This window comes from Lutjanus erythropterus, chromosome 19, assembly GCF_056507025.1.
Source record: "Lutjanus erythropterus isolate fLutEry1 chromosome 19, fLutEry1.hap2, whole genome shotgun sequence".
Lineage (NCBI taxonomy): Eukaryota > Metazoa > Chordata > Actinopteri > Lutjaniformes > Lutjanidae > Lutjanus > Lutjanus erythropterus.
Window position 1 is genome coordinate 15,946,642 of NC_139335.1, and position 13,503 is coordinate 15,960,144.

The window sequence follows — 13,503 nt, forward strand, 5'->3', positions numbered from 1 at the left end:
TGTCAAAAGAATTGTTTAAAAACAATGCAATACTAAGTTTTTATTGAATCAAAAGCTATTAAAAGTTATTCAAGTGCTCATTCAAGACCTCAGTTCAGTTCAGTCTCAAATGTCCTGCACCAAAACCAGACAGTGTTCAGTGACTTTTCTGTTGCAGCACTGTGGGTAAAAATGATCCTATTTGTGTGTGTAGGACAACCCTAGAATCAGCTTTTTTGCAGCTTTTGAGAAGTAAAAGGTAGCCCTTAGCTTTGGATACAGTGTATACCATTCCTGCTACACCAGCCTCTCCCAACGTGCTCCTCATCCATGCATTGTTTGTTGAGCGCCTCGTCATAGATCGTGCCGTAGGTGTGGTCGACACTTCACCAGTGAGTTCTGTGCATGTGGAGGAATGTAGCTGCCTTCAGTGCTGTCAGGGTTGATGTCGGCAGTTCTGAGAACAGAGGAAAGCATTTGGGTGTGTAGGTCAGAGAAATGAAATATCACCTTACCCTGTGCTTGACTCACTTTGCTGCTTGAGGGAAAGGAAGAGTTACGGCACGAGAAGAGACCTGCCATTATTTAAGTGAAAATATGAAGGTGTCTTGTAAAAAAAAAAATGAGTTGGAACAAAGACCTCTCATTAGGTTTACAGCCGTGTTTTGCAGAAATGCAGAGCTCATTGTGAAAACTGCAGTCAGTGGGCCCCATCCAGCTAAACAAGTTCAGGCCACAGTCTACTAGTAATTTTGTGTCACATTATGTGATCGTTGTATTAGATGCTTTCTATATATAATATGTCAGCTGCTCTTATAGTTTTATGTGGGTATGGATTTAATGCACAGCGGGAATTTGCCTGTTAGGTGTTTTCATGTTGAGGTGGAGAATAACATGTATGCTGATGTTACATCAAGAGTTGTCACAATACAAAAAGAGTTGTCACAATACACAAAGTTTGATAACTTTTCTCAATGGGTCTTAAAATACCATGGCAAGTCCTAGACACACAAATTTTTAAAAAGTTAACAACCTGCATATGGTGCTTGTGCAGAAAAAGTCTGGCTTTGTACTGTTGCAATCCAAATTTCAGGCAAGACAATAAAGACTGAACGCAAATGGGGTCTTCAATGCGCTCTTAGACCATTTTTGAACAGCTTCAGTACTTTTGATACAATAATTAGGGCTGTGATGGTATTATTATTTTTTTCATACTGTAGTGACAAAGCACCCTAGTCCTGCGAGATGGCATTTTGCCATGACTGCCTTAATAATTGCATTTTATTGGACTTTATTGAATCATACTCTCATAAGCATAACAAAGCTTCTGTAAGGAATAGGGCAGTGTATAAGTGTACATACCGTGCAAAAGAGAGCGAGTGAGCAGCACACAGTGAGGATACTGTGAGCAGAGCAGTAAGTTGTCAGTGTGGCCGTAAATGTACATTACAGGTTAGAGTGTTATTTACTCTACTAAACTGGCATATGACGATGTCCATAGTGACATGTCATGATGGATGATGATGTCATTTTTATAAACTTCATTTTATACTTTTTATATGTATGTATGTTGCGTACTAATTACAAATTGGACAGTATTTTCTGCTTTTTTCCTTTAGTAAATCAGCCACAAAGTGCTATTATAATATACCCATCCTTCATTTTGTGCTGTCTGGCTGACACTGAAAAACATATTCATCAGTTGTAATGTATCACAATGGCAGATTGTGAAAACAGTAGTCGATGACTGCCAGGTATCACAGTGGAAGATGATGCGCCATGTGCCCAACCTGCATGCAGCATGACAGAAATGACAACACAAGAGGCAAAAAAAAAAAAAAATCCATTAACATCCTCAACATTTCACTTCACCTTTGCAGCACACAAAGCGCATTCCCGGTAATGTGAAATGCAGTCTTGGTAACTAATCTTATGAGTCACTCTGTGGACTGAGGCAAAAGAAGATGAATGTACAAAAGCTCGTTTGACACCCCACTGGAATCTGCCAGGTAGACTGAAAGACTGGAACAAGCTAATCGTGTTCTTCCTTTGAATGCAGTCAGCTGAGACGCTATTAATGAACCTCACAGTCACAACCGTGGCTCTGATCCCAGGATTAGACTAATAGTTTATGCTTCTTGACCAGCTAGTCGAGAGATCTGTGGCTTTTATTAGCGTGTGTGTACTGCAGCTGAGCACATAATGATTCTCTGCTCTCCTGAGAAATAAACTTGATGAAATTTGAATCAGCTAACTAAAGGCAGTTAAATGTCTTTGTCTCAGTCTATACTCTAAGTAAACGGCAGAACAATTGAACAGTACTATACTGTGTTTGCTACTTGTTCAAAGTTCAGGATCAGTACAAATCCATTAGAGGGTCTGACAGCTGATTGTGTTCAGACTTTAGAGGGTGTCTGTATGTGTCCGTGGCCCACAGGGAATACAAGAGAGCAGTGCAGAGACGGATGGGGTCAGGTGACAGAAACCGTTGGCCCATCTGTTGTCAAAACTCAAAAGAGCAGTGACAAGTTTTGTGGCATTGAATGGTCCAGGAGATGGAGGGAGACGAGGCCGACCAATCAGGTTCTGTTTCCATCTCACACACGTACCAGGGACAGACCTTTATAAGCTGGACCACCAACCTTGTGTTAATTTAAGTGATACTGTAGATACATTGAGGGAAACAATTTTATTCACAGGTTTATTACCCAACAAGGTTTTTATTAGTCAACTGCGAGGTGTGTGAGCACTCTCACGTCCTCACTGCTGCTCTCTTCTGCTCTTTACTGGGCTGATTGTAGAGAGACTGCAAGGCTTCACCCAACACTCTCTTATATATATCTCTCTGGCTTGGCCTGCATCTATTTTTTCATACCTTCTGACAATGTACCAGGATATACCGTGTTAAGGCAGTATTTGTGTGAAAGTTAAGTAGAACACCTCAACTCGACTGAACTCCACTGTGCTGTTGTAGTCCCTTAATGTAGACGGAGCTGATCGTCTTAACGATGCTACTCCCACGGCTGGGAAGCAACACACACTTGAAGCTGCAGCCTTAATTTACTGACAAACTCAAAGCTAAACTATACATTCACTGCCAGACCAACAATTGCTCGCCTTTGCTCCGCTCAGAGCACATTCACTGTCACTCTTTGCCACCGTAGACAGTCAGCAGTCTGCTACTCACCGTCTCTCAACTAGCAGTTATTTTCATGACTGATTAATCTGCTGATTGTTTTCATGATTTATACTTTAGTCCATAAAATCTCAAGAGATCAGTTTCCAAAAGCTTTAAGTGATGTTTTAATATTCCTTCTTTTGCTCAACAAACAGTCCAAAATCCAAAGTCTATTTACCATCACAAGTGACAAAGAGACACCAAATCCCCATATTTTTGACAATTTTGCCTGAAAAACGACTAAAAAGATTATTTGATTATCAAAATAGATGGCAATCAACTTCCTTATGATTGACTGATTGATTAATCGATCATTGTTGCAGCTCTTGATGCTACAATTTGAATTAATGTGTAATTTTCCTTCAGTGACTTTGCAATATCCATACATATATACCCACATGAACAAACGCTCACTCTCTGATGCACCATAATTAGTCCTAACTAGAATTTAGATCGATAAAGTTTTATGATTTGTATCCCAGTTGGAAAGTGGTCCGGTGGTTCTTTGTACTCTGTGGTTCAACATTGAGCTGTTCCATCTCTTGAAAGACAGACGGACTGCGCCCATCTCCACACTGAAAGCAGACGTGTGTGCTGTGTATTGACTTGCACAGACCCCTTCATATTTTATGATGGTGGAAGTGGGTCAGTGGGGCTGGAGCCACCGATTGGAGTGTTTTTTTTTTTTCTTACCCCAACAGGCGACAGCTGAAGTGTGACAGTAGTAAGCAGCAGCAGTGATGGACTTATCTGATGTTGAATGTGGCTGTGAGCAGCAGCAGATAACCCTCAAAGTGTAAAAGTAGGGCTGGGCAATAAAGCTGAAAAATGTATCATGATAAAATGTTTCATTGCAGTTGATATTTAAAAATACTGGTAATTTTTAATGGCTTATTTTTAAATAAGACCAGTAGAAAAAAATGTTGAATTTAATAACTAATAAAATCACATTTCCAATATCAGTCAAAATACTGGCAATTAGATTAGGGCCGCAAATAATGATTATTTTCACTAGCGATTAATCTGTCAGTTATTTTCTCAATTAATCAGTTAGTTGTGTGATCCATAAAATGTCAGAAAATGGTAAGAAATGTTGATTAGTATTTCCCACGAGGGCATCCTCAAATGTCTTGTTTTGTCCAAAAAACAAAGATATTCAATTTACTGTCACAGAGGACTGAAGAAACCAAATAATATTCAAATTTTAGAAGCTGAAATCATAGAATTTGGACAGTGTTTTAATTAAGAAATGACTCAAAATGATTACTCAATTATCAAATTAGTTTGGGATTAATTGTCTATTAATAATCAATGAAATGTTGCAGGTCTAAATTAGTGTCCAAGCCGATGTAAAGAGTACTTTTTTTTCTAATATAAAGCTGGTTGAAGACTAGTGAAGTTTTTTATATTTATTTAAACTGACTGCTGGGAGATCATATGATATTTTGTGCAGTAACATTTTGTACAGGCAAGTCATGCTCTGCAAGATGAGGTTCAGGGATGCGACTAAAGCAGAGCTGTTCACTGAGTGCCAGTTGGGCGGCTGTTGTTCACGTTGCTGTCACAGTTGTTTTGACATCTGGTGGGAGTGTGTTTCAGTTCATGCACCACTGGTCAAGTGCCAAGAAAATGACAGCAGCTGGAGTCTTATTCATTTTGAGAGGGTTAAACTCACAGCAACACAGATATGTCTATTACTCCTCTGCTTTTCAGACTGTTCATACTACAGTGGCTAATTTTAAAAACTCCTTATGTTGTGGTATTTTAGATGTCAGCAGCATTTCTGTTTCTGTATCAGCCAGGCTTGTGTGTTGTCTGTTGGTAAGCGGTATGGGTCCAACCTTTGCTACTGATCACACAGTCTCTCTCGAGCCAGGGAAGCTGTTTAGAGTGGTCTCCATGGCAGCCATGGCAACATGAAACGGCACAATATAGTGCTATAGCGTGGAGAGCGAAGGACACCACAGAGAGGCGGGAGAGTGGGGCAGGAGGAAAGTGTCTGTCTGTGGGAGGGAAAATGAGGATAGGCTGGAGCGATCCTAATCACAGTGCCAAATTTTGCCCACCCAGAGATAGCTGGATTGGAAATTCGATGGCTCTTCTTTGCTCTGTCCCAGGCTCCTAGTTTCTGATAAATTTAGGCATCAGCATCTCATGGGAAAAAGACTTTCTTCACTCTGTAACAGTTTGAGGAAACGGCAGGGCAAAGCGTGCTACGATTCTGGTATTTTCCCCCACGGATTTCCAGACGCTCTCACAGATGAATTTCAGGGAAACAAACAGAGAGCAGTATAATTTCAGTAAACACGGCATCTGTGGGAGGAGATTTAAATAAACTGTTGGGAATGGGTGACAAAATATTAGTTTTACTTCAGTCAAATTAGAGCATCTGGAGTCTGCATTGATCTAAAACATGAAGATTTAGATTCATTGTGGTTGCCTTGTGTTAGAGGAGGGAGAAAAACTTAATTTATTTAGCTGTGATCCATTGGTTCAATGTTAATGATTTTTTGTTTTACTTGCCCCTGGGCAAATTGACTTATTTATTAGTTGTTATCAGATAACAACAAAACAAAAGTTAATGTTTGTCTGGGGCTGCAGTGTATATAAAATGTCAGAAAATGATGAAAAATGTCCGGGTAAGTCAAAGTTAATGTCTTCAAATGTTGCACTCTGTCTGTTGAAAACAGACATTACCTTGGGTTTTAGGAAACAGAGATCAACATGTTTCACAATTTTTTATGCACCAAACAACTAATCAGTTATTCAAGAAAATGATCAACAGATGAAATGAATCGTTAGTTGCATCCGTAATAAGATTCAGCAGCTCCAGGCTAATTGGTAGAAAATGTCATACATATGATTAAAGAGCCGATGTCTGATTTTACATTTGCAAGCATAACATGTTGTATTAATCTTTTAATCTGTTACGGTAGAACAAGAATCTCTGAGCAGTCTCACCCGAGATGTGCAGCACACACTAACGGCTAAGCTAACAAATGTTTTCCAACAACTTTGAATATCAGCTTGTGCTCCTTCTCAGAGTGTCATTGGGAACAACACGCCCCCTCGTCTTGTAAAACTTTTTTCTCTTTTCTTGTGTGTGTGTGTGTGTGTGTGTGTGTGTGTGTGTGTGTGTGTGTGTGTGTGTGTGTGTGTGTGTGTGTGTGTGTGTGAGAGAGAGAGAGGGAGAGAGAAAGAGAGAGCATATAGGCTTCCTGGCAAGCAGTTGACGAGGATTTTGTAACCACACTTGTGGTTTTGAAGCTGAGATTTACAACTCACGTGGTTTCTATAATCTCTAAGATACTGTGTGTGTGTGTGTGTGTGTGTGTGTGTGTGTGTGTGTGTGTGTGTGTGTGTGTGTGTGTGTGTGTGTGTACGTGCACATGTGCATCTGTGACCACAAATGATAGTCAGTTTTTTTTGTTAAGGGTTTTGTGGTATATGTTTGTTGCTATTTGAGCTCACTACAGTAAACTTTCACCCAGAGCTGTGGAATAGGTCCTATTATAAGATCTATTTCTATGGTTGTGATAAAACTTAGCAGAAAAGGTGAGTTTCTTATTTTTGACAATGTATTGTACCCGGTGGAAGTCTAGCAAAGAGAATCAACTGTCATATGGGTTTTTATATTGATTTTTTTTCTTATTCTGTAAATAAAGCTGTGGTTATAGTTAGAATCGGAGACATAGATGGTATATTAAATGGGTGAAATCCAATTTAATATATAGTCCTTGGTTGAAGCGAGTTGCAACTCATGGTCATTTTATGATTTAGTTCAGTAAGTATATTATTTATTTCTCCTTTAAATCAGAAACAGTTAGTCCAATTCAAAAGAAAAAATCTTAACTAAACTAAAGCAATTCTGGTATTTGATCAATCAATTAGATTATTTCTTTTAAGTGAAAATAATCAACATTTTCTAGTTTGAGTTGCTGATTCACAATCTTCCATCTTTGAATAATTCTTGGTTTTTGACTGTTGGTCAGACAAAACAACATGAAGACATCACCTCCTGTTGTTTTTTTCCATTTCTTTCCATTTTATTTACCAGACATTCCATTGATTAATTTAGAAAATGATCATTAGTTGCTGCCCCAAAAGTTACACTTTAAACATATTTGCTCTGGTAAACCAGACAGAAATGTTTCTTCAAATCCTGATGCCACTTTTGAACTGTTCAAATGCAAATAGCACCTGCTGTGTAGTTGGTAAACTACACAGCAGTTGTCCCCCTTGTATGTAAACCTGACGTCTCATTGTGTCCATCCTGTATGCTTTGGGATGGGATCTCATTTCTTTTGCATACACCATGCAAAGCAGGCAGAAGGTGGGTGGGTGGCAAGTCCCTTTAGTGGCAGCAAACCAAACATGGCGCTGGAGGTGCAGACTCACCAGAAGCGATGTTATTGGAGTTACTTTTCCTTTGTCATGGAGGGATTTGTCTGGCTGTGGCTCTGGATAGATGTGAAAGTAATGTTGGAGAGCCGGTTTTGCATCAGCTACTCTGATCCCCACTCCGCCTAAAAAAAAAGTCTTAATTTCTTGTTGTCTCCAGGGTATGATATCCTGATAAGCCAGTAAAAAGTCTGAAGTAAAAAGTCAGACTCTGAGGGTATGGTGCTTGCTTCATCATGTGGTGTTTACACCTGGATGAATGGCTGAGATCCAAGCAATCCATCTTGAGGCTGTCTGGAAGATCTGATGTGAAATGTCATTTCAAATGTGCACATGCACCTTAAAGTAATTTTAATGTTTCTTAAACCAGTCATAAATCATGTTCTAATGCTCAGCATAAATGGGATTTATTACCTGTTCGTAGAGCTAAGCTGTTTCAGTTAGGGCTGTGACGATGTGGATTTTTTTCTGACAGTGGTGACAAAGCAACAAATTCCCGCAGGATGATTGTTTACCACAACTGCCTTGATAATTACATTTTGTTGGACTTGACCGAAGCATGCTGTCATAAGCATAGCATCAGTCCTTTAAGGAATAGGTCAGTGCATAAGTGTGTGCAGCGTGCAAGTGAAGGAGAGTGAGTGGCAGACTGCCAGCGCTGGTCATAGTGGGGCAGAAACTTAGCAGTAATTTGTCAGTCTCGCAGTAGATGTACAGTAAAAGTTACAGTGTGTCAGTTAATAAATGCTGCAGACCAAGAAAAGTCTTGTCTGTTTTTTCACAACTGTTGGAAAAGTGACTTCTTCCTGGAAAAAATGCAAAGTGAGAGTTCCTCCTTTTGAACTCAATTAGACGTTGTTGTCCGACATCACACAACAGCACCCACTGAATCCTAAAATAATAGATTCTGTCATATAATAAACCTGTTCTGCATGTTAATTGATGTCTTAATATATCGCTAGTGTTGTTAAGTGCCATGACTTAAATGTATAGTGATGTCTGTTATCTCACACATCATTTTTCCTCCTCTGTGTTGTTTATGCAAGGATGCTGCACTGCTGAGAGTTCAAATGAGTGAACACTTGCCAATGAAACTGAATACTTGTGTCACGGTCAGCCATGGATTTTGTTTACTTTAGGCATTGTGCACCTTGGACGCTTTGAGGTTGGAAGTTGAAAAATTTCGACTGGGAAATTCTGACCTCTGACATTGTCTTGATTGCAGCATTAGCCCTGAAGTAAGGTGAGCAGTAGACGTTAAGCTAATGCTAACATTGTACCTTTACAATGTCAGTTTTGACTAAATGTCTTTTGGGAGCTTTGTAGTCCAAACTTGAACTACAGCGTCTTTTTTGGAGATGTGGTAAAATAAATTCATGAGGAATGTCTTTTGTAATCATCTATTGGTTTTCTCATTTGAAAACAGTTTTTGCTGTTGTTAGCATGTTGTTAGCCCCACTGGCAGTCCAAAGGTGCCGTGCGTTGAGTCTGACGACCAATCAGAGGCTGAGTTCCTGGCTTGACAGCGCTGATCCTTAGGTGTTTTAATGGATCCATGTGATGATCTCAGCATGAGATTGACCCCTCAAAATAAAATTTGCAGTGATGACTGTAATGAGCTCAACCCCTCAGTAGACATCACATGACCATGGTAATGCAGTTATCAAACCCACTGAACTTGTTTTCATCACCGATCGATCTGTGTATTTTTTAAAATTCATCATTTGGTTTGTAAAATGTCAGAAAATGGGGAAAATTTCATCATCATGTTTCTCCAGAGCCCAGTTTGCACCTTGAACCTCATCCTCAAAGCAAGTTACTCTGCATAATGATAATAATTGCTTGACAGCAGAAAGCAAAGCACAAGCTACTAAAATGTAGAATCCTATCTGATGTGCTGCTCTGTGTAGTTGTAAGACAGCCGGCTGTGCCCACTGAGTGTGGGAAGAGTATCAAAGCTTTAGAGTTATGTAAGGAGAGATTCCAGGAAGCTGAATGTCAGGATGGAAGTGTCTTCTCTCTCTCCACACTGTATGTCTGTCTCTTCATCTGTGTCTTCTTCACTCGGTCCTACAAGCACACTGTCCGTCTCTATTTTTATCCCTGATGTGGGCCGTGGGAGCCGCCTGGGAGAGAGCGGCACACAGATCAATTTGGATATCCGGAACAACGGAGAAGATTTTGCAAACTAATTAAACATTGTTTACAGCCTCTGACGAGACAGGCTGGGATCTGAGTGGTTGCTAGTTTTCAGAGGATAAATCTGTAATATATTTACTGTAATAAATCATAAAATGACTATGATATGTTATCAGAGATTAAGGAAACATTTTAAGTTGAAATACTTGCTACTCTGATGACAATGCTACAGCAGCAGTGTCCTCATTTGAACTTTCTATTCCAGGCCAGAAGGACCGTTATTGTGCTCCTTTAACTAGAGTTTATATTAATGTCAAATGTTCACCAAATTAGAGTGTCTGTTTATGAATTATAAGATTTAATATTTAATATATATGTATTTTAATATACTGTCCATGGCTCCAGCTCGGTATTTGGACTGCAGTACTAATTTTTGGATGCAATTGCTACATATTGCTTCTTTAAACATTGTTTTAGTTTGATATGCACACTTTAATTTTATGCAGTCCGGATTATTTGGGTTGGGCGTGTCGTTCAAATAAAGATCTGTGTGCATGAGTTGGCAGGTGGAGCAGAAGGCTACATTAATGACTGTCTGGCTGTAGGCTACACAGACAGACAAGTCTGTTTTCTTTCTCACACACACACACACACACACACCCTGCCCTGCCCCAGGCACTCACTCAGCCACATTACCAATCATTCCTGAACCATTATATTCTGCTATGATAAAAGTAAGTTGCATGTGTTTTGTTTTGTTTGTATGCACATGAGGATGCGCCACAGTGAATTTTTTTGGCTCAGGATGTTACCTAGAGGCAAGCTTTACTAACTTTAGTAACTCTGCAGCTGTATATTATAAATGTGAGGTTTGTCAATAGAGTAATCTTTTGAAGTGCGCTTCACTGATCTCTGGACTCATTGGATTAACTGTCTTTTGCATCATTTGGCCCACTGTAAGAAATACTACTGCATTCAAAGTAGGACTGAACAGTGTAAGAAATATGTCTATTTTTAGGCTATCCCTCAACATATGATATGTATATCTATACACATTTTCTCTAAAATTATATACTTTAAATTCTCAAAAAGTGCAAGCATATGATCTTGTAGATGCCTTTGTTGCCAATTAAAATATTATACAATACAGCTGGGCAAAAGGAACTAAATCTGATATCACAATTAGAGCTGCAATGATTAATTGATTAACCGTTAACTATTAAAACAATCAGCAACTATTTTGATAATCCATTCATCAGTTTGAGTCTTTTTTTTTTTTTTAAAGTTCTCATATTTCAGCTTCTCTTCTAATTTTTGTTGCAGCCTTATCACAATATTCTTGACCAAATGCCTCTATATCGGTGGTTATCAATATTGCAACAATATTCATATTAACAGAATTAGATTTATGATAGATAATTATCAGTTATGTGGACGTAATGGCTTAGTGAGGCAAATAATAGAAGAGAAATCAATATCACTTTACTCTAATGCAACCTAATGTGGACAACATGTCATGATATAATGATACCAGAAATCTAAGACAATATCTTGTCTCATATTGAGATATTGATATGTAAGGGGTAAATGTATGTGGAATACTATTTCCCTAAAAAAAATCAGTAGTTTGGCACAAAATATCAGTGTAAAAACAATTGTATTGCTCCTCAAGAGCCTATTATTAGAACTGCTATACAGTCTGTTATACAGAAATAACAAACATAACTGACCAATCAGAATTGAGTATTTAAAAAAGCTGTGTTATGAAATGTGGATGCATTGGCCAGCCCGACTTCGAAGGTTGAAATTCAAAGCAAACACGAAAACAAACTGCCCTGCTGTACAGCTATTTTCTGAGATTTGAATATCAAATTTGAATGAGACAAGCCGATGATGTGATGGAAAGTTGATTGTTCAGTTGATATGTGGCCTTTTTCTGCATTTGGGCGCACCCTGTCTCTCCTCTCTCACTCCTCTCCTGTGAGTGTGTCCTCCACTGGATACCTATGTCCTCTACTGCAAGGAACCGCAGCGACTCTGCTTCACCTCTCTGCTCAACTGTCCCTGTTTGGCCTCTTGTTCTGAGCTGTAACTCCCATTCAGGCAATTCAGTACATGGAGATACATGGTCTACACTTTGATACAGGATATACTTGTGGATAACAGTTTATTTGAAGTTTGCTTGATACTTTTAATTGCACATAAATTAAAATAAGGTATGTTTATCTGTTATTTCATTGTTACAGTGCAGAAGACACAGATGATGATTAAATACAACTTTTTTTTGTTTTGTTTTATTTGTGTTTTGAAACTTATGTCATTTTTAATTTTACAGCAATTTTCAAGGCATAGTTACAAAGGGCTTCAAAGCATAAAAATAAAAACAGAAAATGACAAGAAAATAGCATTAAAATAACATAAAATATAGAATATTGGCCGACGTATCAGAATAGTTTTTACTTTCTAATATCAGTATTGATATTTTCCCCCAACGTTCACTATTGGTTGAGCTCTAGCCTTAATACGTCATTGTTTGTATCAAATAAGAAGCAGTGGAGTAGAAGTTAGCTGTGGTCATTTTCAGACAGGATACAGAGGGAGAGGTGCTGCCCTGGTCATGTGCTCAGAGAAAAGCCAGTTGGAGCAGCAGGCAGGAGGCAGAGTGAGGACGAAAGCACATAATTGGCTCTCAGTGGGAGTGTGTAATCCTCAGGGTTTAGAGCCAGAGAGCAACATGCACACTACATGTACACATGCATGCACATACAGCTGATATCTCACAGTTTGTCCTGCAAGCAACTCTGCCTCCATATATTCACTGCTGACAGGGACCCGGGGGCCGTAAACCAAACAGCTCTTGTGTATAGAGGGAAGGTCCCTCCTTCCTTTTCAGGAGTCTCACAGGAAGTTGATCCTCTGTCCTCTAGTGACAGATAAGTCCTTGGCCCCTCCTCTTCATCCAACCTCAGCTGCATGTCTGTGGAGTATTTCTGCCTGACCTAGTTGAGCCACATGCTGAAGAGTGTACACAGCCTGCAAATAAAGTGCAATATTGACATTTCAATTCATGCTGTCTTATTAGAGATCAGTGCCAGTATAACAAGCTGCAATTAAACTGGGCATGTAAATTTCTTAAGCTGGCAAATTTGTGCAAAAATGTTAGAAATGCTGGTTTCAGCCTCTGATATGGTGATATTCTGATTGACTTTGTTTATTATCATGTTAAACTGAATATCTTTGGGAGTTTGACCGACAAAATGAGATTTAAAGACATCACCTTGGACTTTGCGAAACTGAGATGGACATTTTCCACTATTTTCTGACATTTTATAGATGTTTCAGCACTAAAAATAAGCCTTTCTTTTAATTTGATACATGCTAATAAATAAAACAACTTGTACGGGGACAAGTAAAAACTGACTTTGGGCAAGTAGATTTCTGACCTGCTCGCCTGGCCAGGGAAGTGAAGAAAAAAACTTTACATTGAATGTTGCATTGCAGGTTAAGCAGATACTGAATAACTGTGATCTATCTATCTTACTTCTGGATCACACAAAAATGCAACAACACTAACTGGCTGCAGCTGGCACACACACACACACACACACACACACACACACACACACACACACACACACACACACACACACACACACACACACACAGAAAATGAATTAGTAACTTGTTACAGTCAGAATAGGTGCTATTTTGAAGAATTTCATTCCTTTTGTTTACATTTGTTGTGTTTCAGCCCTGCCATGTGCCCTGCATCATTTTGCTGTCACTGTTCAGTTTGTGCTCCACAC

The 13,503-nt window shown here is 39.1% G+C and overlaps 1 protein-coding gene across 10 annotated transcripts in view; it reads left to right on the plus strand.

Annotated features, from left to right (window-relative positions):
• The window catches only part of sun1b (Sad1 and UNC84 domain containing 1b), a 43,406-nt gene that overhangs the window by 9,270 nt on the left and 20,633 nt on the right, over positions 1-13,503 (plus strand). The window lies entirely within an intron of this gene.